At 39.9% G+C, this 23,291-nt stretch overlaps 1 protein-coding gene across 3 annotated transcripts in view; it reads left to right on the top strand.

Moving 5' to 3' along the window:
- The window catches only part of unc5db (unc-5 netrin receptor Db), a 184,353-nt gene that overhangs the window by 59,128 nt on the left and 101,934 nt on the right, over positions 1-23,291 (top strand). The window lies entirely within an intron of this gene.

Raw genomic sequence — 23,291 nt, 5'->3', positions numbered from 1 at the left:
TTGTCACCCGGGGAGTCTGCTGTTCTAATTGCGCCGATAAAACGTGTGATACATGTTGAGCAGATATAGTGTATATTTTTCAATCCAGTCCATCAAGCATTTTTTAGTTTGACAGTGTTTAGCTTTGTCTGAGCAGAAACCTGTCTTCTTTTCATACTGTGTCTGTCTCTGGAGCCTTTCAGCAGCTTCTCTATGGAAGATAATGAGGCCTCCAGTGGAGAGGTAATGTTGAATAAGTGGGATCCTCTCCAGGCTCTTGTTAGGTGTCAGTATAGTGGAGTTAAACCTTTGGCAAAGTTATCCACACCAACAGAAGGCAAGCATATTTGTATTGGGGCCCCTTTAAAGCCTTGTCTTGAGAACATCTTTGTCTGTCAGGAAAGAGGAATCTTATTAGGCTCTTGAACTGCTTTCAGCAGCAAGTCTCAGACACAGATTGTTCCTCACTGCACAGCTGCCACTCTTCATGGCGTTAAGTAGTAAGCTGACCTGGCATGAAGGTCAGAGCTGACATGTTCAAGATGGAAATTTGGCAGATTGAGTTCATTTCAGTTTCTTGGTATTTAGTTGAAACTTTGAACAAAAGCAAAGAAGGCTTAACAATCAAAGGTTTAAAGTAAAACAGTGGGATTTAGCACCAAAGAAAAAAATAAGGCACTTTCAGTAGCAACAGTGATTGCATCGAGCCGTTATCTTCAGAACTTAATGGTGGACTGTGGACTGTGGCGGCACGATGCAGAAACCTGTTCACGACAATATTATATTTTCAAATTAACAGGCACAGCTGTTATGAATTTACTGAAGCGAGGCCAACTCTCTCTTTAATGACTTCTTGTGCATCTTAAATGAAGAAGTTAGCTGAACAAAAACATACTTTACTCAAAGTTCAATGAAAGTTTTGCTTCCCTGATTGAAGACAGTGGTGATTGCAGGTGAACAACAGAAGAAAGGTGTTCTACAGAAACTTAGAAATCTTAGATCTTTATATTCCCACTAATTACAATTTTCACATCCACTAATTTCTACATTTCACCAAAGATAACTTTACAACACTTGCCCGTAATGAGGAACTTAAATATTCAGTTAAAGGAAGATGGTAATTTTGATTCAGGATTTAATTGGCAGCAATTCTGATAATTGTCTTCTTAGGTGAAAACTTTCTAATTTCATTTTTCTCTCTCTCATATCACTGCAGCTTTTTAGACTGGTTTCCCTGTGACACTGTGACTTTATGTTGGTGTGTCATGTGTACCTCTCAACGAGCTTTACACTTCAAGTCACATTTACCTGCTGTCAGGGGCAATTTAATGTTCAGTGGTTTGCCCAAGGACACTTTGGCTAACAGGTGGAGCAGGGAATGGAACCACAGACCTTCCTGATCCATAGCTATCCACAATATTGATGACACAATAGGACTGCCCACAATAGGACCTGCCTCCATAGGTGTGTGCACCCCATGCTATGCATTACCAAGTTTCTCATTTTAAATTCTTATAAATGCACACTGATATCCAGATTATCATCAGGATTACATTGTGATTCTATTTACTTTGTTTCTATAAATAGCTCATACCTCAGAGATGTGCCATGTTTGCTGATGATATATTGTAATTGCAGTTGTTCTTGTATGTATAGCACATCTGAGGAACATGTTGATATAACGGTCTCATCTTTCCCTTCTGTCTTCATGCCTTTGGATTTTCTGCATTTTGTTAGGTGACAGCTTGCTTAATTAATGGCTTCCAAACACGAACAGCAGTGTTAATGTCAGAGTCCATGTTGCCAGTGCCTTGCAGGGGAGATCACAATTTAACTACTTGATCACCACGCTCATGACTTCCAAAGTTGTAACCACTAGCTCCCAAGTTCCATTTGAAGGCAGCATCAGATTCTTCCTTCAAAAATCCCTGGATGCTTTCTTCTCTCTCGCTTTTACTGTGTCACACTGCTTCACCATGCTGTGTGTCCAGTTTTCCATCAATAACATTACTTAGACCAACTGCCAACAGAGAAAAGCCGGCAGGTGAGGGCGGGAACAGGCGAGTGCCCCCTGAGTAATGCAGTTCATTGAGGACCCATTATGAACGGCCCAGAGAACCTGATATGGAGAGGGCAGATGGGAACACTGGCAGCTTGTGAGAAGAAAAAGTGTCGGTAAAACATAGAATTACTGATCCCCCGTAATCATGTCAACACCATGTAGTGAACATGATCAGGGTATTAAGTGGAATACTAGTGTGCACAAAAGAAAGAATATGTGTAGATGAGACATCAGACATTTGCCTTTTGATGTATTTTGCATGCACTGGCATTATCAGATATAGTACTTTCATATTTTACAGTCCTAATTGTGGGGCTGGTTTGAGGGAAACTGCAAATAAAGCTGCACTTCTTTCATATCCCCTTTCTTTGACAGTGGTGGCTCAACAGAATACCCTGCCTGTGTTGCCTCTTTGAGATGCACAACCAAACACTCGTTACCAGATTTCACTGTGTCTCCCTGTCATTCAATTCTGTGCTGACTCTGCACCACTCCTCAGAGAGTGGAGACATCAACAGATCCAGGGGAGAGATCAGGACATACAGAGACCGCTCCTCTCTCTCTCTCTCTCTCCATCTACTCTGTCAGCTTTTCTTTCTTACTTCATGTGTGATGCAGTAGCAGTAGTGTTTAAGTAGGCAGGCGGCAGCCTTTGAAGCAGCATATTTGATTGCATCAGGCAGGTTGGTAGGGCTGTGTGGACGAGACAAGGTCAGATGTACAAGTATCCAATCGCATATGACAACACGCACACACACGAACACGCACGCACACACACGCACAAACTACACTCGTGTTTTTCATTCTTAATAAGTATTAATTACTGGCATTTTTGTAAATGCTGCTGGCTTCCAATTATCAACGATTACGCTCTATTAGCTGCTGGGAAGGTGAAAAGGATCAAGGCCCTTTGCACTGAACATTATTCAGAAAAAATCTGCATGATAATAGCAACCAAAAGAACATTATCCCACACATTCGTGGTAATGACCATTTTGCCAGGAGAGTGCTACCAGCACTGAAATATCATCCTATGTTGGTCCCAACATGAACAATCTATATGAAATTCTTTCATGATGAAAGTGATGTTATTTTACTTTTTAATTATAATTTAAAAAGAACGTTTTGTTAATTTGATGATAGTTATCCCCTGTTTGACCAGGTCTATTTTCACTTTAAGGTTACAGTATCAAAAACACTGATATGCAGTGAAGAATATAGGTAAATATTGAACATATATTAAGTTTTTCCAAAGATCTGATACATTCACAAAAGCAATTATAATTTGACAAGTAACATTGGCTTTTAAATGATCCATTTAGAAATAGTATTACACTAGCTGATTAATTTTTACTTTCATTTTTTTACAATGTACATTTTTAATTGCATTTTCATTGTACATTCACTTTCAGTCAGTGTTTGACTCAGCAGAGAAAGAGAAGAAAGTATGATGAGTGCAATATAAATATCCACATACAGCTCACATAATACAATGAATGGGTACTGTTTATTCAAGGTTTAAATGGTGAAAGACTTTCAAAACAGAATTCATTTCACTTTTTACCTTGATTTATTCATGCATCAGTTTAAATGTTAAATCCTTCAGTTCATAAATTTCCTGTGAACAGTTTTCATTCCATAGCATTGGTTCAAAATGGCACCTCTAGATAAAAGCTGCTTTCACTCTGAGATCAAAACTCTTTCTGTTGATGTGTCAGATAACTGAATTATCTGAATTGTGCTGTCAAACTGCACAGTCACAAACTTGTCTTATACCACCTACGCTGTCACTTAGTGCATGCAGCAACGTAATATTCGAACCTGGGAGTTTTGGGCTGGGGCAACAAACATATTATAAGACATTGAAAATTGTTACAGCAACCATGCTAGCAGACTTTTTTATATTTAAACATTCAGCAGAAACAGTATTATTTTGGATTATTCACGTTCCTTTCATCTCTGCTTTCCTCTCAACCACCTCCTTCAGGGAAATGTCAAACACAATCACTAAAATGCTGTGTAGCGTTGAAGGAAACATATGTTTGTCTCTATGAGCGACATCTTTAGAATAACAGATATATTCTAAAACTTTTTCCCCAGATACCTCCTCCTTAAAACAATATTTTTTGGGATGATTTAGAGGAAATATTTATATTTAAATATGTTTTTTCAGTCAAGGCAAAAACCAATGGCATCCCTTCATCCAATGAGATCTAGCTGCTTATCATCCATTTATTTTCTGTGCAGCCAAGGCAAAATAGCATCTCTGCTGAGCAAAGAGCCCATTAAGCCTCTCCAGACTACAATTGTCGTCTTGTATTGCCAGACGACAGTCATTTTTTCCACTTTTCTTCAGCCCTACTTCTTCTGCAACATCTTCTGTAAGTGGTTCGTCATGGTGAAAAAATAATGCGAATACTAAGGATTGGGAACGGCCCCCTCCCTAATGTGCACCTGTCTACGATAGAGTTCTCATGTATGATTTTCTTTTACGTTGGGGGAAACTTTAATTTCGTTCTGAGGAACAGAGATTACAAGTTGTTGATGTTTGTTGTGGATGTTACAGGTAGCTGTTCTGGAAATGTCCTGACATCTCATTTACATTTACACCAGCAAACAAAGTGGAGCTAGACACATTGGAAGCATTACCAATAGCTGCATTATTTGATGTAAAACTGTTTTAGGATGGATTTTCCCTTTTAAGATTTCCTTTTCATATCGGCAGTAATTGGATCTTTGGCAGGCTTTTGAATGACATGAAAATCGGGTGGCAATCCAAATTGTAATGCCACTTTTTTTTTAGTAATCAGCTTAAAAGCCTTTGCTTATCTTCTGAACTGCTGAATAGAGAAGTGCCCCCAGTTAAGAATGCAGCACAGAGCTGTGGAGGAGAAAAAAAGATAAATAAAAAATGGAAGCAGACTGCAAAGGGGGATTTGAAACTCATTTGCATTGCACAATTGATTTTTTGCAACTACCCTGTCCGCAATGTCAGTCATTCTCTCTTTTGAGTTTTAATTAAATCCCCGACTGAGTTCTGTTCGAATTTCTGATTTGAAGCCGCAGTCGATAGCAGCAAAGTGTCCAAAGATTGGGCCCCGTCCACTAAATCAATTCCAACAATGCTTCCAGGCTCGCGCTCCTGCACAGGGAGTCGGCTGCACAATGGGTGTCAGAGGAGATAATATCTACCCGCTTGTAACCATCCCATCCATGCTGGGGGGAACACTTCACCACTGGCCTATCGCTTCCTCCTCATGATGTGATCTCATTTTACTAAATTATAATGCAATGCCGCTCATTATGGATGGTAATGAAGATTGGATTATCCACTTTTTAAAGGATGTGGAAGTACATGGCAGATATGTGACATGATCATTTCTCCTCCGTATTGGATTATAACATATCATTTACTTGTACGTGGATGTACTACATATTATATATTCACACCTATTACATAATGCAATATACATGCATATAAATCCTACATATACAGTACATTGCACACCAGTAAATATTCTTTGTTCATAGGATGAAGTTGGATTTATTCGTATGAAAAGCACTCTGCCAATTGTATTTTAATTATACTCTACAGGAAAGATGTGAGCTAATCCATGGAGATGAAGCATAAAAAAAATGGAGTTTTCCCAGACAAAGCACTGTAGTATCTGAATAAGACCTATTGGGGACCCAGGTGCCTGCTGCCGCTCATTACGCCTCGATTACGCCTCACCTCTGCCAGGTTCTGTGTTGCATTTTTAATGAAATGGAGAATGGAGCAAGAGCTTCATTTCACATCTTGCATTCCTCCGCACAGCAGAATCATCTGTCAGAGATGATAAACTCCAATTTGGTGGGAGGTCAAGTGAAATATTAACAAGGGCCACCAGCAAACCGCTCAATCAATTTCAAAATGATATATTCATAAATCAACGGGATGCAGCTGACAGCTGAAAGACAAAATGCTTCGATGCAATGAGAATGGCATATTGGTTTTTCAACCAAATTAACATTTTCTGTCATTGTGGCTAATTTTCTATGTACATGCTAAAGTTTCCACCGATTTACTTCAGGATTTGATATTTCAGGTTGAGCACAAATGTATTCTTGCTGTTCTTAACTTGATTGATACATTCAGTATGTCCTTCTGAATCTTGAACAAACTTAATGAGCATACATGCCATTTATTCCTACCCTCTGAAATGACCCACAGGAGCGTCTCTTGAAATAGCCCCTTACTGGTGGCAGGCGTACAGGAGCTTGGTCATCATGGCAACAAAAATAAACATTGCGGAGTGTACCATGCCAATAAGTATGTACTTCATGCAATGGCAACTGAGAGAAGAAATATTGGAACTAACAAATGTAACACAGAATAAAGAAAAGCCTTATGCTATTTGTACGTTTGCAGTTCTTCATTAAACTTCATGGGCATTTAGCTTTAGAATTATTTGTCAGTATTTGGTCATAAACCAACATGACAAATTCCAAATTTCACCTGATGATGGTGCAACAGAAAAGTGAGAGGATCTCAAAAGTAATTCTGGTTCATCCTAAGGGGGATAAAAATGTCAGAAACCAGTTTCATAGCAATTCATTCAATACTTAATAGCCACATATTTGAACCTAGTTACCTGCACTAGTAATAGTACTAGTAGCACTAGAAAAGAGGGAGGTCATCAGTCATTAGGATCCATTCTGTTGGGACCATGAATGCCTCGTCTATCTTCTACATCCTGAGATTTCACTGGATAAGTGGATACTCTGGTGGAGCTGGAGAAGAAGTTGGGGGCAAAAAAGAAAAGTCATATATCCTCCTGTTCCCATTAATCTTTTCTTTCATTTACACCTAGTGAAATGAATGTTAACATTTGCCACCACCCTGTAACTGCAACTTGTAAGTGTAGTAGCTCCAGAGCAGCAAAGGTAAAATAAGCTTACTCTAATGTTGTGTGGCATTTGATTCTTTTATGTGCACTTGAGACTCTGTCGGTTTTCTTTTACGATCCAAAGATATAAAAGTCTTAAACCACATGAAGCGTGTATTGGAGACATCTGATGGACCTGTAAGGTTTCCCCTGTCTTGAATGCTTACCTAGGCTCAGGCTCAATGACCCTGAAAAACTAAATGTTGTGTAGACTATAACACAGCCTACTTAAATTACTGTTGGGCCACAGTTGAAACTAGGAATAAAAATTCTGTAGGGCCAGAGGGTTGCATTTATTCATTGAATCTATCTGTGCCCTGTCTGTATCTGTGCTTGTGTGAATACAACTGTGGTGGAAGCACCTTGATTTTCCTTCCACAATATAAAGCAGACTGTTAAATAAGATTTATCAGAGCCGCTTCAGCTCGGGTTTAGAGGCCATTTCCCCTGAATCCTACTGTGGACCCTATGTGGCCCCCATCAGCCAGCTTGTAAATAAATCAGCCCCAACCACACGCCTCTTGTCTTTGGAGATTCAGTTTACCTCATGACTGGTGCTGTGCGCTTTTCTCACATCGAGAGACGGCAGCTGGACTGCTATAATTTAAAGGCAAGGGGGGATAAGGGGAGGGGGTTATGCAAAATAAGTCTTGAGTTTGACAAGTTCCTGCATCCGCCCTCTCTCGCAGTTTGACAGGGGAAATGAGTTGGAATTGGAGCTTTGTCAGGCAGTCACAGTCTGTAATTAGTTTCTGGCCTTTCATTCCGAATGTGCCAAGAGACGGCGCAGGTATCGCTTAAGTCATTTGCTATCGCTGAAAGAGTGATCAAAGCCTTTCACACAGCCAGACACGTTCCATTCCGGCTGGACACCTTTTTTTTCTCGCTTTGGGGAGATGCTGTCTCTGTGATAATTTATTTATGTTGAATTCAAATGTCATGCATGCCAAAGGACAGTCCACACAGGCTTGAAAAGGTAAATTATCTGGACTAAATACTCTGACCATCAACAACAGTCAGCTTAATTTAAACTTTAGTGGGGCGTGTACTAAATGATCTGTCCTTCAGCATATTAGTATTCAAATGCAGACTTTGCACCCATCGCCAATCAACAATGACTGTTTCAACATGGACACCTGTATTTTGATGTTCACTTGATTTTGATAAAAGTTTGAAAAAGACAATGTAAAGAGCATTCTATGTTTGTCTTAAACCATATAAGGTCATATTTGGAAAAGACAACAATCCAATCAAGACATTCCGACCTCAGTTGCATAATGTAGATGCATAGTATGTTGCATGATATAGTTGTCTTATTCGCATTATAAAGGCCCTATTGGCATTTTTTTAATGGTGTGTTAACTAGATGGAAAACATTAATTATTAAAAAGTTGTATATTTTGCAAAATTAGAAACTCAACACCCAAAATGATAAACAGTAGCAATGTAGATAAAACTATTTCAGGTTATGTTTTTAAACCTGCCAGACTAACGTCGGACATAAGGCCGTAGTGGACTTAATGATGATGTCATTGTTGTACGTGATTATAGCCTTTACTTTGTTTTCATGTCATTGTTCAGTCACCCATCATGCTCATGATTCAAGTTAGTGCAAATCACTTCTTAACAGTAATCTTAGCACGCATTTAGCAGCTAACTTAAAAGCTAATTTAGGAATGCTAACAATGTTTGTCATACGATAGGTAAACAACAGGACAGTGTATTGTTTCAACACTAGTAGAGATGTTAATGTTACTGGATAGTGCTTTTAGTGCTTAATCTCTTTTTCCCTTACCGATTGATATGTTGCTTGTTTACTGCAAGAATGATTTTTAAAGTAGAATCTTTTATAAAACGTAGAGGCAGCCAAGAGAGGTACCAGGAAGTCACTGCAAGTTTGGGAGGTGATGGTCGGTGTGTTTTTAGCTGTGTTGGTTTCCTTGTGCTTTCATGTCTTGCGAGACTACACAAAATTGATCTTAATCCTCTCATCTAATTCTTGCATGAGGAGGAATAACTCATAAAGGGGGGGAAGTGTATAGAAAGGGCTGTATATATCCACAAAAATCATGTAAGAGTCAATACTTGAACCTCTTACTCATTGTTTCCTTTCCAACCCAGTGTGCTGCAGTGCAGAGCCAACAATAAATGTGTCTGTGATTTTTGACTGCACTGTTTTCCAAGCTTTTGCAGATAAAACATACTAAGCATAAAACTACCTCCTCTGAAACACATCTGAAGTCTCTGACTATCATCACACCAAGAGAAATTACTTGAAGCAAATTAATTTTGCCACAAAATGCTCTTCAAACATCTCGGTAAATCAAACAGACGACATTAAAGCGTAAAATGAATTTTATTTGTTTTGTGTGATTGCATAACGAATATGTTCTTTGAAGCACAAGTCGCTTGTGTCTGTGGATCAAACAACCTGTCTATTCCCGTTTTATGCCTCTGGATTAACTTTTAATCTGATGAGCCTGTGATACATAAAAGCAAGGTTAGCTCATCTACAAGGCTGTCCGTGGCAGGGATAGATTTTGTAGTAATATGGAAATTAGTGTCATCAGTATTTCCAGCAACATTCCTACAGTGGCTGGAAGTCTAATAAAGGGCAAATTGATTCAGCAGTATTGTGAGGATTAGGGCAGCAGACACCTCATGGTTATACATGAGACCAAAATGTAATGCTGATGAGCCTGTGGCTCTCTGGGAGAACTGTCGGCATCCATTGTGACTGCTAACAATGCTAACAAGCCATATCTTAGTGTACTGTAATGCTAATAGAGAAACAGTTTTTACGCACTCCTCAAAGGGATTGTATCACCTAGTCCTTAAACAGAACAGGACAAACTGCATTGTATTTACAGCTGTAATCAGCTTTTACAGATGTAATTATTTTTACTTGTAAACTTGTTTTTTTCAGTGTGGGTGAATGAGGTGACAATTAAGTTTGCACATGACATGAACAATGCCAGAGCTGTTAATTACAAACCCACACGTACTTCACCTATGATTTGCATGTGTACATTAACTGATGTCATCTGCGACAATATTCAAAAGTAAATTACAAAAAATGTGATTTAATGGTTGTTATGCTGTTGTGTTCTTGTGTGTTTTGTCATGACCATTTTCGGACAGGCCAGTACACGTGTGTGCATGGTCGTGTGCAACTTTTTATGATTCAACTAAAATATTAAGGGCTGGTGCCACAGTTATTTTGGTGCAATTGAGAGCTGAAGAAATTGGGAATGCCTGATATAGAAAAACAATGTCAGACTAATTTCACACCACCAGGTATTTAATTGGATGAGAGGTGACAGGGTGGTGAATGCTACTGTCATTAAAAGTAATGTGACATTGTGAAATAAAATGTTTCATTATGAAAACAAAAAATAAAAGCATTTTAAAAAACGGAATGAAATAAAGTGGTATTTTAATAGAATCTACTTATTGTGAAAAATTGGTCTGGCATGGATTCTGACTTCACTCAGTGAAGTTTTTTTTTTTTTTTTTTCAAATGTGTTAATCAACACCTAACTGAGCTGCTGACGCCAACAGTATTTCAACCAGCTGCACGGAGCGATGACGCCTGTTTACAGAGCATGATTGAAATAGTTCATCGATGAAGACAACACCTGAATCGAGAAATTTCTCTCCTCGTCTGTTTCACACATGTTGCAGACTGCGATCTTCCAGGAATCACAGGTTGTCATCTATCATTCTGTCGACACAGACAAATATGCTTAGCTTCATTACATCATGGCCGCAGGTTGATGGGTGACATATGTGGAGAATCTGTGACAGTGTTCCCGGAGAATTCAGTGGGGGTCTAAGCTGGTTAACTGCATAACTGTTCCTCAATTCAGGGGCCGCATCCTTCTCATGCTGTATTTGAAGGTCGATCACAATGGCGCAACTAGACTGGCTTATTTCGAAGGCTCCGACAAATGCTTCCCTCCAACCCTGAGCGACGAAGGCTCCAATGGTTGGGTCCTTCGCGGGCCGAACTATCCCAGAATTCATTGCATTGCGGTGACAAGTGACGAGATGAACTGTTAAGGGTACCGAGGTCAGTTCAAACTTCCTTGTTGTGTCCAACTGCAGCTCTGTTACTAGGCAACAGCAGTAAGGATGGGACAGGCTGGTGATGCCAATCACAGAAATCCTCCTTAGACCAGATCAGTTCGGCCTTTGCAGTTCAGGCCGTCTATGTGGCCCTCGAAGACCACCTTCTTCTTCTTCACCCTCCACCGCCCCTGAATTGGGACACAGCTCACATTTACTCCACTTCTATTACTATGCTAATTATGTTCTATTTTGTTTTCTTTCTATCATTACTGGTTGTTAATGGTGTGACTTTCAGGAAATTGCAAATTGCTGCAGTGCAATGCAGAAATGCTGCTGTCTTTGTTGCAGTGGTCATGTGATCTGCTGTAATCCCTCTCTTTTCTCTTCAGATCAGACCAAATCACAAAACACAACCATGGCGAGCCGTCTCTACATGGTGATGATTGTCCACCAAACTAACAGATGTGATCATTCTTAATTTTATTTATTTATTTATTTTTAATTAAAAATTCCGATTTCCACTACACAGTCTGTTCAGTAGTAGCAATTGCCACAACCAGCATAATGAGGCTTTGTGTTTGAAGCTACCGTCATCTCTCACCCTGGACTTTCAATATATACTGTCTTTAACGCTTTGGTGGCCACAGGAGCAGTTGCATGAATCTGATGAAGTATGGATGTGAAAAAAAAAAATTCCTCACCCGTGTAGCCCAGACCTCATTGCTGGTTGAAGGTTGCAGCTCGAGGCTATGCAAGCTGCTGGGATAACATACACCACTATAGAGTGTGTGTTGCTGCTGTCGGACCAATGTGGGCCAAGCTAGCGGATGGTTGTGCATGTTACTTGTTGAACTCTGTAATGTAGATGATTTACAGAAAAAAAAAGGAAGGAAGGTAAACAATGCATTTCAAGAGCTGTGGGAGAGAGAAGGACTCCTCCACTGAATTTGCCCATAGTCACTTAATAGACCCTTGACATGCACAAAACACTGAGAAGGAAAAATATGAACGTAACCTGACTTTTCTCAGTTCTTTGTTTAATTTGCCCCTGACCTTGTATGTCATATCATCCAGGCTGCATTAATTTCGTGCATTTTTTTTTTTTTTTACAAACATACAGTTATAATAAAGACACTGAAGCTGTTAGCACTGTATTTATATATAAACCCATCAATTCCTGAACAGAAGGAGGCTTTTCTACAGGTTGATCAGTAATGTTGGGTTTCATTTAGCAGCATAGAGCAGCAAGACAAGCTTTTACCAATTTGAAAAAGTTATTGCAAACTGGCGAATAGAGTAAAATGTGAAAAAGAAAAACAAGTTTTATTGTTGTTCTTCTGGAAGGTTATTAAAGAGGAATCTCGCTGGGGGATACGATGAGTGGCAGATATTTGATATTTAATAAACAACAAATATCGATATCAGTCCATAAGAAAGTACCTTCAAATAATACCAAAGAAAACATCCCACGCTAAGCAGCAAACCATGTGTGAGCAGCCCTAACATGGAGATTTGCTTCCCTATCTCTCACCCCCTCTCCCTGTTGCCCTTTCTGCGAAGTAGAGCAGCCTGTCAATAACTGTCAGAGGCTGTCTCAGTCAATCAGGCCTGTAAGGCTGCCCGGGCCCCTGGTGTAACAGCAGGATCTAACAGAAACAACCTATATCAGACACCGCTCCAGATCCATGCTCTCTAATCACTGGGGAGCCCACCTCTCAAACTGCAGCTCCGCCAGCTGTCTGACAGTGGACACATGTGCCGTGTAATTGCTTTTCATACCATTCAACCTTTTAAAATTGATTACAGGCCAAGGAAGAGGCTTCACTGAGAAGCACACGGGGTGGTGCTGTTGACGGTTGTAGAGGGGGAATATTACTTGACAATGTCATGCTACAAAATGTGTATCTGTAAATACACACATGAAGTCATCGCCCACAAAGGATCTAATTCCCCCCGGGCCTGTGTTTGACATCAACACCTAGCAAGTCAAAAAGAAAATCTCCCGCTGCTCTAAGTTATTTTCTTCTCAGTTACTAAACAGAAGCAGATGTTTGTGTCTGTTTTCACTTGGCTATACTTCAGTATAGATTTTTAATACGTTTGGCTCATGTGCACCTATTACTCAACCAAAAAGAAAGCTTGCTGCATCCCTGCAGCCACCTGGCTTCTCCTGGGTGAACTTCTGTCAGTGCCTTTAAGCCAAAATTAGCAGGTATAAGCAGTTTGTTTTAAAACATGGATAAACCTGCTAAACAAAGAGGACTGACTTTTTCCCCATTGCAAAAATGGAGGAGTTTGCTTTTCTGTTGTTTCCCCCCAGTGCATCATGCTTGACGTCACAAGTGCGCAGGAAATCAATGTATTTTGCCGGAGTTGCATCTTGCCTGACACATAGAAAACAAATGCAGTTGCATGTTGTTCATAAGATGTAAAAAAAACAAAAAAACAACATTAACTACACAAACGTTCATGGCTACTTACTTGCCAAAGTGCGAAAGTTCAATGTGCAGTGTAATGTCGTTCCGGGACAGCGCCTATAGACTGCCAAAATAAAGAAGAAGAAAGCACGTTCATCCCGATGTTCATGATTCCATCACAGGCGATCAGAGCCAGAGCAAATAAAGCCTGTGTCTGCTGCAGAGTCATTCTACTGAATGCTGATTGTATCTTTTCCCTTAGCTGGAAAAAAAAAGCCAGATGTTAGTGGGTTTTTGGTGGTTTGTGGAAAAAGGGCTTTGCATGTGAAAGTGTTCTTCCATAATAACGTAGTGTCATTTAGCATACCTCAAAGGAAAACTGCATCTGTAATGTGTGTGTCTGTGAGCTTAATGTATTGCATCAGGTTTTATGCTGAAAAGACTCTCACATTATTAAGGATTTGCTCTCTATACCTGTGTATGAGCGTATCTCAACAAAATAAAAATGCATTGTACTTCTATAGGTCAGTGAAGCATACACAGGGCTGGATCACAGGGGCCACTCGTGTGAAAATTAGTTTATGGTAAATTGATTCCTTGCAAATCTGCTGTGTCTGTGTTGGAGGCGAAACAGGGACACTGTGCTCTCGGGATTGAAGCTCCACAAGGGCCTGAGAAGCCCTGTGGTCCCATGATACATTAATCGAGCCATGAACACCTGCGAATCATGTTTGTAATATATGTAATAATAGGTTGGCCCCTAAAATAACAAAAGTACATTTGCATTTTATTCTAATGTTTAATTGTAATCTGTATTACTTAGATTATATTCATCTGGTTTCTTGCTCACGTTAAATTCACTTTCCCAGTCCCAATAACTCTGCTCTTAATACTCATCTACTGTGTCTGAATCAAGCTTGTTGACATTTATACTGTAGTGGAGTAAATCTAAATCAGGAGCTGTTTGAAAAGCTGTATATATAACTTAAAATACATTGTACACAAGGGAACATGTGGCACTAATGTAAAATATACACAGCTAAGAACGTAGAACATCAGGTCCTTTGAGCTTTAAATCAGATTTCTCTTGGAGTTCATGTCGAGGTTAGCATGAGAGTGAATGTCGGAGAACTTACCCACATAAATCACAAACGGGAGTGTGTGTGTGTGTGTGTGTGTGTGTGTGTGTGTGTGTGTGTGTGTGTGTGTGTGTGTGTGTGTGTGTGTGTGTGTGTCTTTACCAGAGCTTGCGTCCTCTCGGTGTCTCCACCACCTATATTCTGGAGTTCACACAGCGGTCTCCCAGTGCTGCCGTGTGCGTAGCCTTTTACTGGGTCTTTTATTCAGCTACTCTTCCTCCTTTAGTGTCAAGGATTACTCTGACATCTCCCGACTCTGTGCTTTTCAAATGAGGAGGACTCCTGCTGAAAAGCTGAGAGGGTGCTCACCATGTAAAGCCAATGCTCACACTGCTGACTCTCCTCATCCTTGCCCTCCGCCTATCTCAGCTGTTGTAGAAAAAAGAAAGAAATCCATGAGAAATCCCTGGTGATCTCGAGGATGTGAGGAGAAGAATGTACGGTTTTAAAGGACTTTGGAGTAGCCGTGTGAAATAGTAATGTCCAACTCAGCCAGGAGGCTTGGCACGGAAAAGAGTTGAGTGCTGTCAGGCTTTCAGGAACCGTGTCTCGTACTGAGGATTTGTGAAGGACCGATGCTGAAGCCAGTTATCAATCTAAAGGCAGGGTTAGCTGTTTTGACCACCAGATAATACATTCAATGACTTTATTTGACATCATCTTAAAAAAAAAAAGGTTTCCCAATCAAAACTCCTCTGTTTTCTTTAGAGTCTCTACACTTTCTGCCAACTTTCTCCACCTGGCCTCCTGGTATAAAGTCTGTGGAAATTCAGGAGAATTCAATGGTTGATGACGCTTCCAACTCACGACAGACGCAAAAAAAAAAAAACGGAAATGGAAACGAATGTCTCCTGGTTAAAAAGCATAATCATACACGTAGAAGACACAGATGAAGATGTCAAGAAAGTTTGCGGCGATAAGAGCCGACGCCGGTGTCTGTGTGTTTGTAAAGAAAAATCATGTGATCTACGCAGCAGACTTAATATGTCACTTTCTGCCTCTGTCTGCTGCACCCGGCTGCTCCACCTCGCGCCTGAATAATTCGGAGGATTTGTTGTTGTTATGAATGCATCTGTGCAGAGAACCTCCCGCTGCATTGTGCATTGTGTGAAAGGCAAACTCCACGTCTGGCCATGTCTGAAAACGACTGAAGTTGTTCTGAGATGTTTGGGTTTTTTTAGATTTCAGTCCCTTCCATATGACTGAATAAAACCTTTTTTGTTTTTAAAAACAGAAATCATTCAAATGTCTTTTTACGCTGCTTTCTTCTTGCACCTTCTGTCCCTGCATTTATCTGTCGAAAGCTTCGATCCAGAGCAGGACAGCTCATCAACTACTGGCCTGGTGTCATGGTTTTCATGAACCAGTGCCTTTCACCCATCAGTAATTTTCCTTGATTCACCGTTTTAGTCGATGGCAAGGTATCTTTACAATTCTGTACTCTCTACAGCCATACTTTGAGCTAAATGCTAACACTGAAATGCTCAGTATCACTATGCTTACATGCTAATGTTTAAAAGGAATTGCTTTGGTTCATTAACGTAACAGCGTAGAGCGTCAGCATGCTACAACATGGTAGGTAGCCCTAAATACAACACTTAGGGTTGTGGGAATGCCTTTAGATTTGCAGGTATTATAATGGGATCATCACTCTGATTGAGATACAGCCTCTAGGGATCATTAATGTCTGTTGCTATTTCTTAATGATAAACCACCCTGATGAAGGCCTTGTGCTAAAATACACAGGAGAAGATTCTTCCAGTTAGCTAGTGTTGAGGAGTTTTATTTTTTCACATTTAGTTTCTTGCAACTTGAGCACCTTTAGTTGACTTTGCACATGAAGCCGATTGACAGACAGATTGTCTTTAGCTTTGAGAATTGTCACAGTTGCTTTGACAGTTTTCAGGTCTATTTGATTCTATTGTTGCAAAAAGCCGGATGACTTTAAATGACACCCACTTGCACGCGCACACAGCGGAGAGGTAAACCTGGTGAAGTGATGATAACTGGAGTTGACAACCATGGTCGTTACTCTGAGGGAGTAAAAAGTAAAAGGCCACTAACGTCCTTCATCAAACCACCTGTTCAACACATATGAAAACACTGAATTTTGATGGCCGACATGTTTCACACAACTGCACTGGTTAACCTCATAGTGAGTTGCTATGAAGAAAAGACAAAAGCTGTCTGTCTGCAGTCTATTTAATTATGTTTGTTCATTCTATTATTATTCTCGACTTGTTTACAACATGACTGGTACCTGCAGTTAGTGAATAACAGCAGGCAGGAGGACAGAGGACTGATCATTTAATTTTCTCTAGGCCTCACTCAGGAATATGATTTATTTTACTGACTTAATGTTAGATTTGATTCCAGTGACTCATCATTGAGTCAGTAGTGGATTTGCTGTATTGAACACGACTGTTGCACCTGTAGTAACAGTTATTAGTTGTAATGTCAGATGTATATAAAAAATGATGAAATTGAAATTGCAGCAGTGACACACACACACATGCACACAGATATGTTCAATGTGTATCTCCACATTGTACATTTTATCCACGGCTTGTTTTTATGCTTATCTGGAAAAAGATTTATTTTCTTCTGCTCTGTGTGAAACAAAGTACATCTTCACTCTTTATTTTCTATTTCCTGATATTCCTTTGCGATAATTCACTTCATGTTTACAATTGTGTAGGCAAAGTCAGTAAAAGATGGAATGATTAAGATGAGTTTATATAACGGAGTGGTGACATTAGAATGTACCACAGAGCACCAACAGAGGGCCACTCAGCTGGTTAGCTACAAGTCACGGATCTCTCCAGTCCCTGAGATCAGCAGTGCAGGTTGTGTTATTGCACATATGTTTTCATCCACTTACTGACAGAGTCACTTTGACCTCCTGCTGTTGCAGTCATCGATCACCTCGCTGTGGTGAGACATTTTTTCTTTCAAGCCTTTTTCATATTGAACAATTTCATCTTTATTCCAGTAACTGATCCGCAGGCGACACAGGATTAACAGCACTGCTTTACTTCTATGTATTCCACTGCTGACGCTGCTAACAAGTGTGGACTTTAACTTTTGGGATATCTTTTATCAGGGCTTCAATCTCTGAACTCATAAAGTTCTGCTTTTTAACATTTTTAAGAATGATCACTCGTGACATACGAAAGCAGGAAGCGTAGCCTTTTATGGTATTATTAGGGTGTTAGTAATGATGCCAATTCACGATTCACATTTGTTGAATCTGATGTGCCAACTCACCTGACAAACAAATGTAAGATAAGAGAAATGTAAGATTAAAATATGCATGAGGGCCTTTTATTCTGTAGAGCCTGATAGTGCAGCTTGTTTGCTTATGATTAGGTTTAGCTGTCAACATTTCAGGTCCAAAAGTTGGTTGTTTAAAGCGCCATGACTGTACACTCCATCGTTAAACTCTGCGCTGTCTCAGTCCTTCCCTGCGTATCCAAACAGGCCATGTAGTGGTTGTTGCCCTGGCATGTCTCTGAGAGATGTCTGATTTAAATCTGTTTTTGTTCAACATGCTCCCCTGGCTCCCAGGCTTTGTCAGCCTGCCCGAGCTGACAGTGTCGTCTGTGTCCCTGTATGCAGATTGATACCCGGGGCATTTATCAGCTGCAGGTCCGCTGCACTGAGCCTCATGTTAAGTCAGGTGGAAACCTGTGACTGGCAGCAGATAGGGCGAGGGAGCATTTTAGAGGCAGTGTTAAAATTAACCAGCGTAATGAGGAAATAAGTGACTTATTGGTGCCGCAGTCATTTCCTTCATTAAGGCTGATATTTATGAGCAGCCATCATGGATGGAGCAGCCACTGCTACAGCTCCTGGTTTATGGAGCATGGATTGTCACCTTGTTCCAATTATCTGCTACCTTTGAATGTGCTGAATGTTTAAACATTAAGAGAAAAGGACACAGCACATCATTAGTTGTTGCGCAGTGTGTAAAAAAGGGGTAGGAGAGGCTTGTCTGGGCTCGGCGGTGTCAGACTATTTTTATTCATCATAGCTGCAATTAGCTAATTAGAGAAGGGCTGCTCAGTGGTGAGGAAGGTTCACGATGGAGGAGGACTACATGGCCGAAGCATTAAACGTGTTTGTGCTTTAAATGATGCTGAAGCAGTGTTCTCTCGGTTTTATTTGCAGGCTCCCATGCAAATTCCCGAAAGCAATAAAAAGCTGTGTTTTCATGTATTCATGCTTGTGTTTCTGACATTCACTATCAGTAATTAACAGGCTAAACAAAGAACATAAAAAGATGTTGAATAAAATAAAATAGTCAATCGTCTTATCAATCAGAGTTGTTATTGATGTTGCCTGTTTTACAAATATACTCTAATTCTCAGAGGTCCGATATAAATAATAGTTGTAATTAACATTTGAATATAAAGCTATTTAAGTATAAAATGAGATTTCATTGTTGAGATTTAGAATAATCAAAGCTTCCAAACTCATTAAATATTTGGATTAGTTTATAGAATTCATAGCAGAACATATACAGGCACCATATGGGATATGAATAAAAAAATAATAAACAACTAAAGCCACTCATTCTTTGTGACTGTGTAACACTGCTGGAAGAAGGAACACACAACTTCTGAAAGGTTTTTACTCATTCAGAGGCATCCGGTGTTGACATGACAAGTTCACATGCTCCGTGCAGCAGAGTCATGGAGTCTGATCTCATGATAAGAGGAGAATCAAACAACAAGGATGAAGACACAGCTCTACACTGAAGGAACTATGCAAAACTCCAAATTAGAGCTCATGATTAAACTGTAACAGGACAGATGACTATGTGGTGGGCCTCCTCAGTCTAGGTTATTCCAGAACAATGTACACACCTTCAAGCGCATCAAAGAGTGTGAATACCCACATTAAAAATATATAATTTTTATACATTTTTATATAAATAAAAAAATTGTACATTAAATATTTTTACTTCTTGTTTCTTGTTCTGATTTCTAAAATCAGTCAAATGCTGCTGTAACAAGAAGAGCTGCTAAAACAATTGTCACTGTTTTAATGTTGGTGACAATGTTGAACATTGACAATAAACAAATCTGATCTGATCTGATCTGACAAAAAGATCGAAATGAGAAGCTTGTGGGAAACATCCCTATAATCTACTGGATGCGATCATCTCCACTAAAAACGTATTTTGCTGATGATGTCAAATTATCACGTAATTCAGAAGAAAACGTGATCATGAGGACATTGTTGGAATGAAATCGCAACTACATCCTCAGTGGAAAGTAAATCCTGCAGGAAAAAGTCTGTTACATTCATTCTCATCTTTGTGAGGTCTGTGCATTGTATTCACGTTCTGCCTAGTGTCCGCTCGTTTCAATCTTGGATCTTTTCCCTTGTCCCCTCTGCTCTGTGCTCATTTACACTATAACAGCTGAATTCACTATAAAGCACATCTCATGTATGTTTCTGTTTCTGTTGTCCTGCTAGAGAACAAGGATGAAACAGTGACTGAAGCGTGGCCCCTTTAAGAAGACGTATTAACCATATTAGTCACTGTCAAGCTGTTTTCAAGCTGCTTCTCCGCTCAGCTAAAATCCTAATTTCATAACTGTGACAATGACAATGACTGTGCTGTGACTTTATATTTACTTGTAAGATGATCATTTTGAGTGAAAGTCAGAAGCGTATTCACTTCTCTTTCAGCCCCAGCTGCCTTCTTTATTCTGTCATCCATCTACTGCCAGAGCTGAATAAAAATCCTCTCAAATGTAAGAGGCTGAGGAGCTAATAACTTTGCTGTGCTCTTAACTTAACCACCGTGATTGACTTAATACCTCCGCAGAGGAGGTCATGTTTTAGCTTTGGTTGTCTGCTGATAAGTAGGATTACACAAAAGCTACCAGACAGATTTCCATGAAAAGTGATGGAAGGTTGTGGTATGGGTCAGGAAAGAAGCCATTAAATGTTGGTGCCGATCCGATTAAATGGGAGGATGCGGGTTAGTTTCCCTTTCTCTCGGAGAATTCATTAAATCAGTTGCGGTTTGCGAAGGTGCACGTGTATGCGCATGTACACCGCTCTAACAGATTCCCAGTGACAGGTACACAGACTAGAGACAAACAGAAGTTCTAGAGAGATGATGCATGAGAGAGAGAGTACTGCATTCTGTGCCATTTTATAGATACACAGCTGAAACTATGACTGTCTGCGTAATTAGGAGATATTAGGAAATGGCAGGCAGTGGCGGTCTGTATAAAAAATGGGAAACACTGCTTTGACAGGTGATAGTATATTAGCTGTGTCTGAGGTTCGTTTGGAATGATGATGGTTCATAAACTTCCAAATCCAAGGAGCAGTGTTATTCCACTCAAACAAAGAAAAAACAAGGACCCTTGTTTTATTGTCTTGGCTGCATGAACAAACCCATAAGTCATCTTCCCTCCAGTTCAGAGAGTTGATTAGAAGTAGATTGAATGCTCCTTATATTGTTGTAGTTCCATTACAGTTAATATAAATTATTATTTATTATCTGTACTTGTAAGCACTCAAATTAGTGTCTTCCTACAGCCAAATTTTAATTTTACTGTCGTAATATCTGCTGTGCATATGAAAGGATGATGAGCAGCTGATGTAGTAGCCGTGTGATTGTCCTTAGTAATTCGAACTCAGCAGGAGAAACTGTATTTTTTTTAAAGAAAAACTCCTCCATCGTTTCATGCGTCCGTGTGCAGACGGACGTCGGTGATTCTTCTTTTGAAGGCAGCTCTCCACAGCTACTGTACTCGTTGACAAGGCACAGACTGCGCCAGGTTAGACAAAGTACTGACCGTCTTTGAAAATCCAAAAGTTTGCCCCAAGAGGAGAAAGGATGATTAAATGCAAGGTATCAGAATAACATCTCCTTTTATAACTTATCACTTTAATCCAAAAAAAAAAAATCTAGACTTCAAAGAAGTGAGATGCAGAGATATGTGATGTGTGAGAGCTAAACCCTGCTGAAACTGTGGTGCAGCCTGTGATGTTCAAACACCAGGGATTCACTGTCACATTGATTTCTTCACCACACCCTGTCTTTGATGCTTGTTTGTTTTCCTTTAAATGTCATGTATGGAAAGAATATATAATGGGCTTTAAACCTATTGAATGTAAAGTGGGTGGAGGCAGGGTGGGAGAACAACAAGAACTCTGATGTCAAAAGTCAATTTTGATGTGTGCACTGGGCCGAGTTCCTCTGCACAGCCAGATGTAATGAATTGATTTCATTTACTGTCCCCGAACCCATCATACAGTTTGGTCCCTCTTTTTCCACAGCGTACAGCCACGAGATATAATCCAATCTCCGTCTGCTTTAGAACTATTTTCCACCTGTTATTCCAGTGCTTATGGAGGAAATTGCTGCTGCTGTGCGTTTCCTCATGTTTCTCATCATCAAATCATACCTTTATGTTTATTTTTTTGTTTTTCCTGTTTGTCCCACTTGTCACACACAGTTCCACGTCATGTACCTGCTCATCCGGCACAAAACCTAAATCTATGGACACGCAGCAAACCTATTACCACCTTCTAAAGGATTGTAGCAGAATACTTGAGCTCATATTGAACAGCAATGACAAACTCACATAACAATGTATGATGGAATCAAACTGTATTCTAGACACAATTCTGTCAACACATGAGTAAAATTGAGACACGTGTCAGTGTTTTCAGACACATGTGCTGCGTAATGATTCTTTTATCACTGGATAAATTGGTGCTCATATCTGCTCTTCTGAATCTGAGGACAGAATAGCACAGGGGTTGTATGACTCAACCCACCAGGGAAACAGTGCCCTGGAAGTTGAAGATATGTAGACCATAGAATATGTTTAATGTCATTTCAAGATCATTCGGTTTACAGTATTTCAGCTCATGTGAGGAGCAGTTGTGGCAGTTCTTTCGCTAATCAGAGCTTAATCGGTGGTTCGATCCCGGACTCAATGTGTCCTGTGACATGGAAATACTGAACTCCACCTATCACACATGCCACTGTGAATAAAGAAGCACTGTGTATAGGAGCATGTGTGTGTGAATGTGTGAGTGTGATTCATAGCACTATATGAATGTAGTTCAGTGTACGTATTTACTTCATACAGATGATCTGAGCAGGGATTTACATGAACCCTTGTCTCATCCTGCAAAACCAGTGCATCATCTGAACTCATGGTGAAACTGAAACTGGTTTCCATACAAACTCACCAAGAAATACTGACTTGTAACATCGGAGGTTGAAACTGGACTATGTGTATCATGTATTGGACCAACACAAATTGAATAATAAAATATATACGCTAAAATGTGTTATATGTAGAGAAGTGTGAAAGTAACCTATAGACCTATAAGCTTGTCACACAATATAGAAAATAACATCATACCTTGTACCTAATATTATCAGGGACTGAACACCAAGACAGCAGGGCATGATGGTAGTTTTAACGGCTAAAGTAAGTGCATGTGGTTGCAGGATGTCTGACATCTACCTCTCCCAGTGGGTAATGTCAGCATATTATTCCCATTCATCCACTCCCCTGCCTGTTTGTTTTATGTGTGGCCTCTCTTTACACCTGCACCCATTCATTTACCCATTTAACAAGGACAACATTGATTGAGAGAGGTGGCGAGGCGGACGATTCGATTTCAGGGGACAGAATTGGATTTGATG

This window comes from Paralichthys olivaceus, chromosome 4 (genome assembly GCF_024713975.1).
Source record: "Paralichthys olivaceus isolate ysfri-2021 chromosome 4, ASM2471397v2, whole genome shotgun sequence".
NCBI classification, from domain to species: Eukaryota; Metazoa; Chordata; class Actinopteri; order Pleuronectiformes; family Paralichthyidae; genus Paralichthys; species Paralichthys olivaceus.
This window is presented reverse-complemented; position numbering and strand designations above follow the sequence as displayed.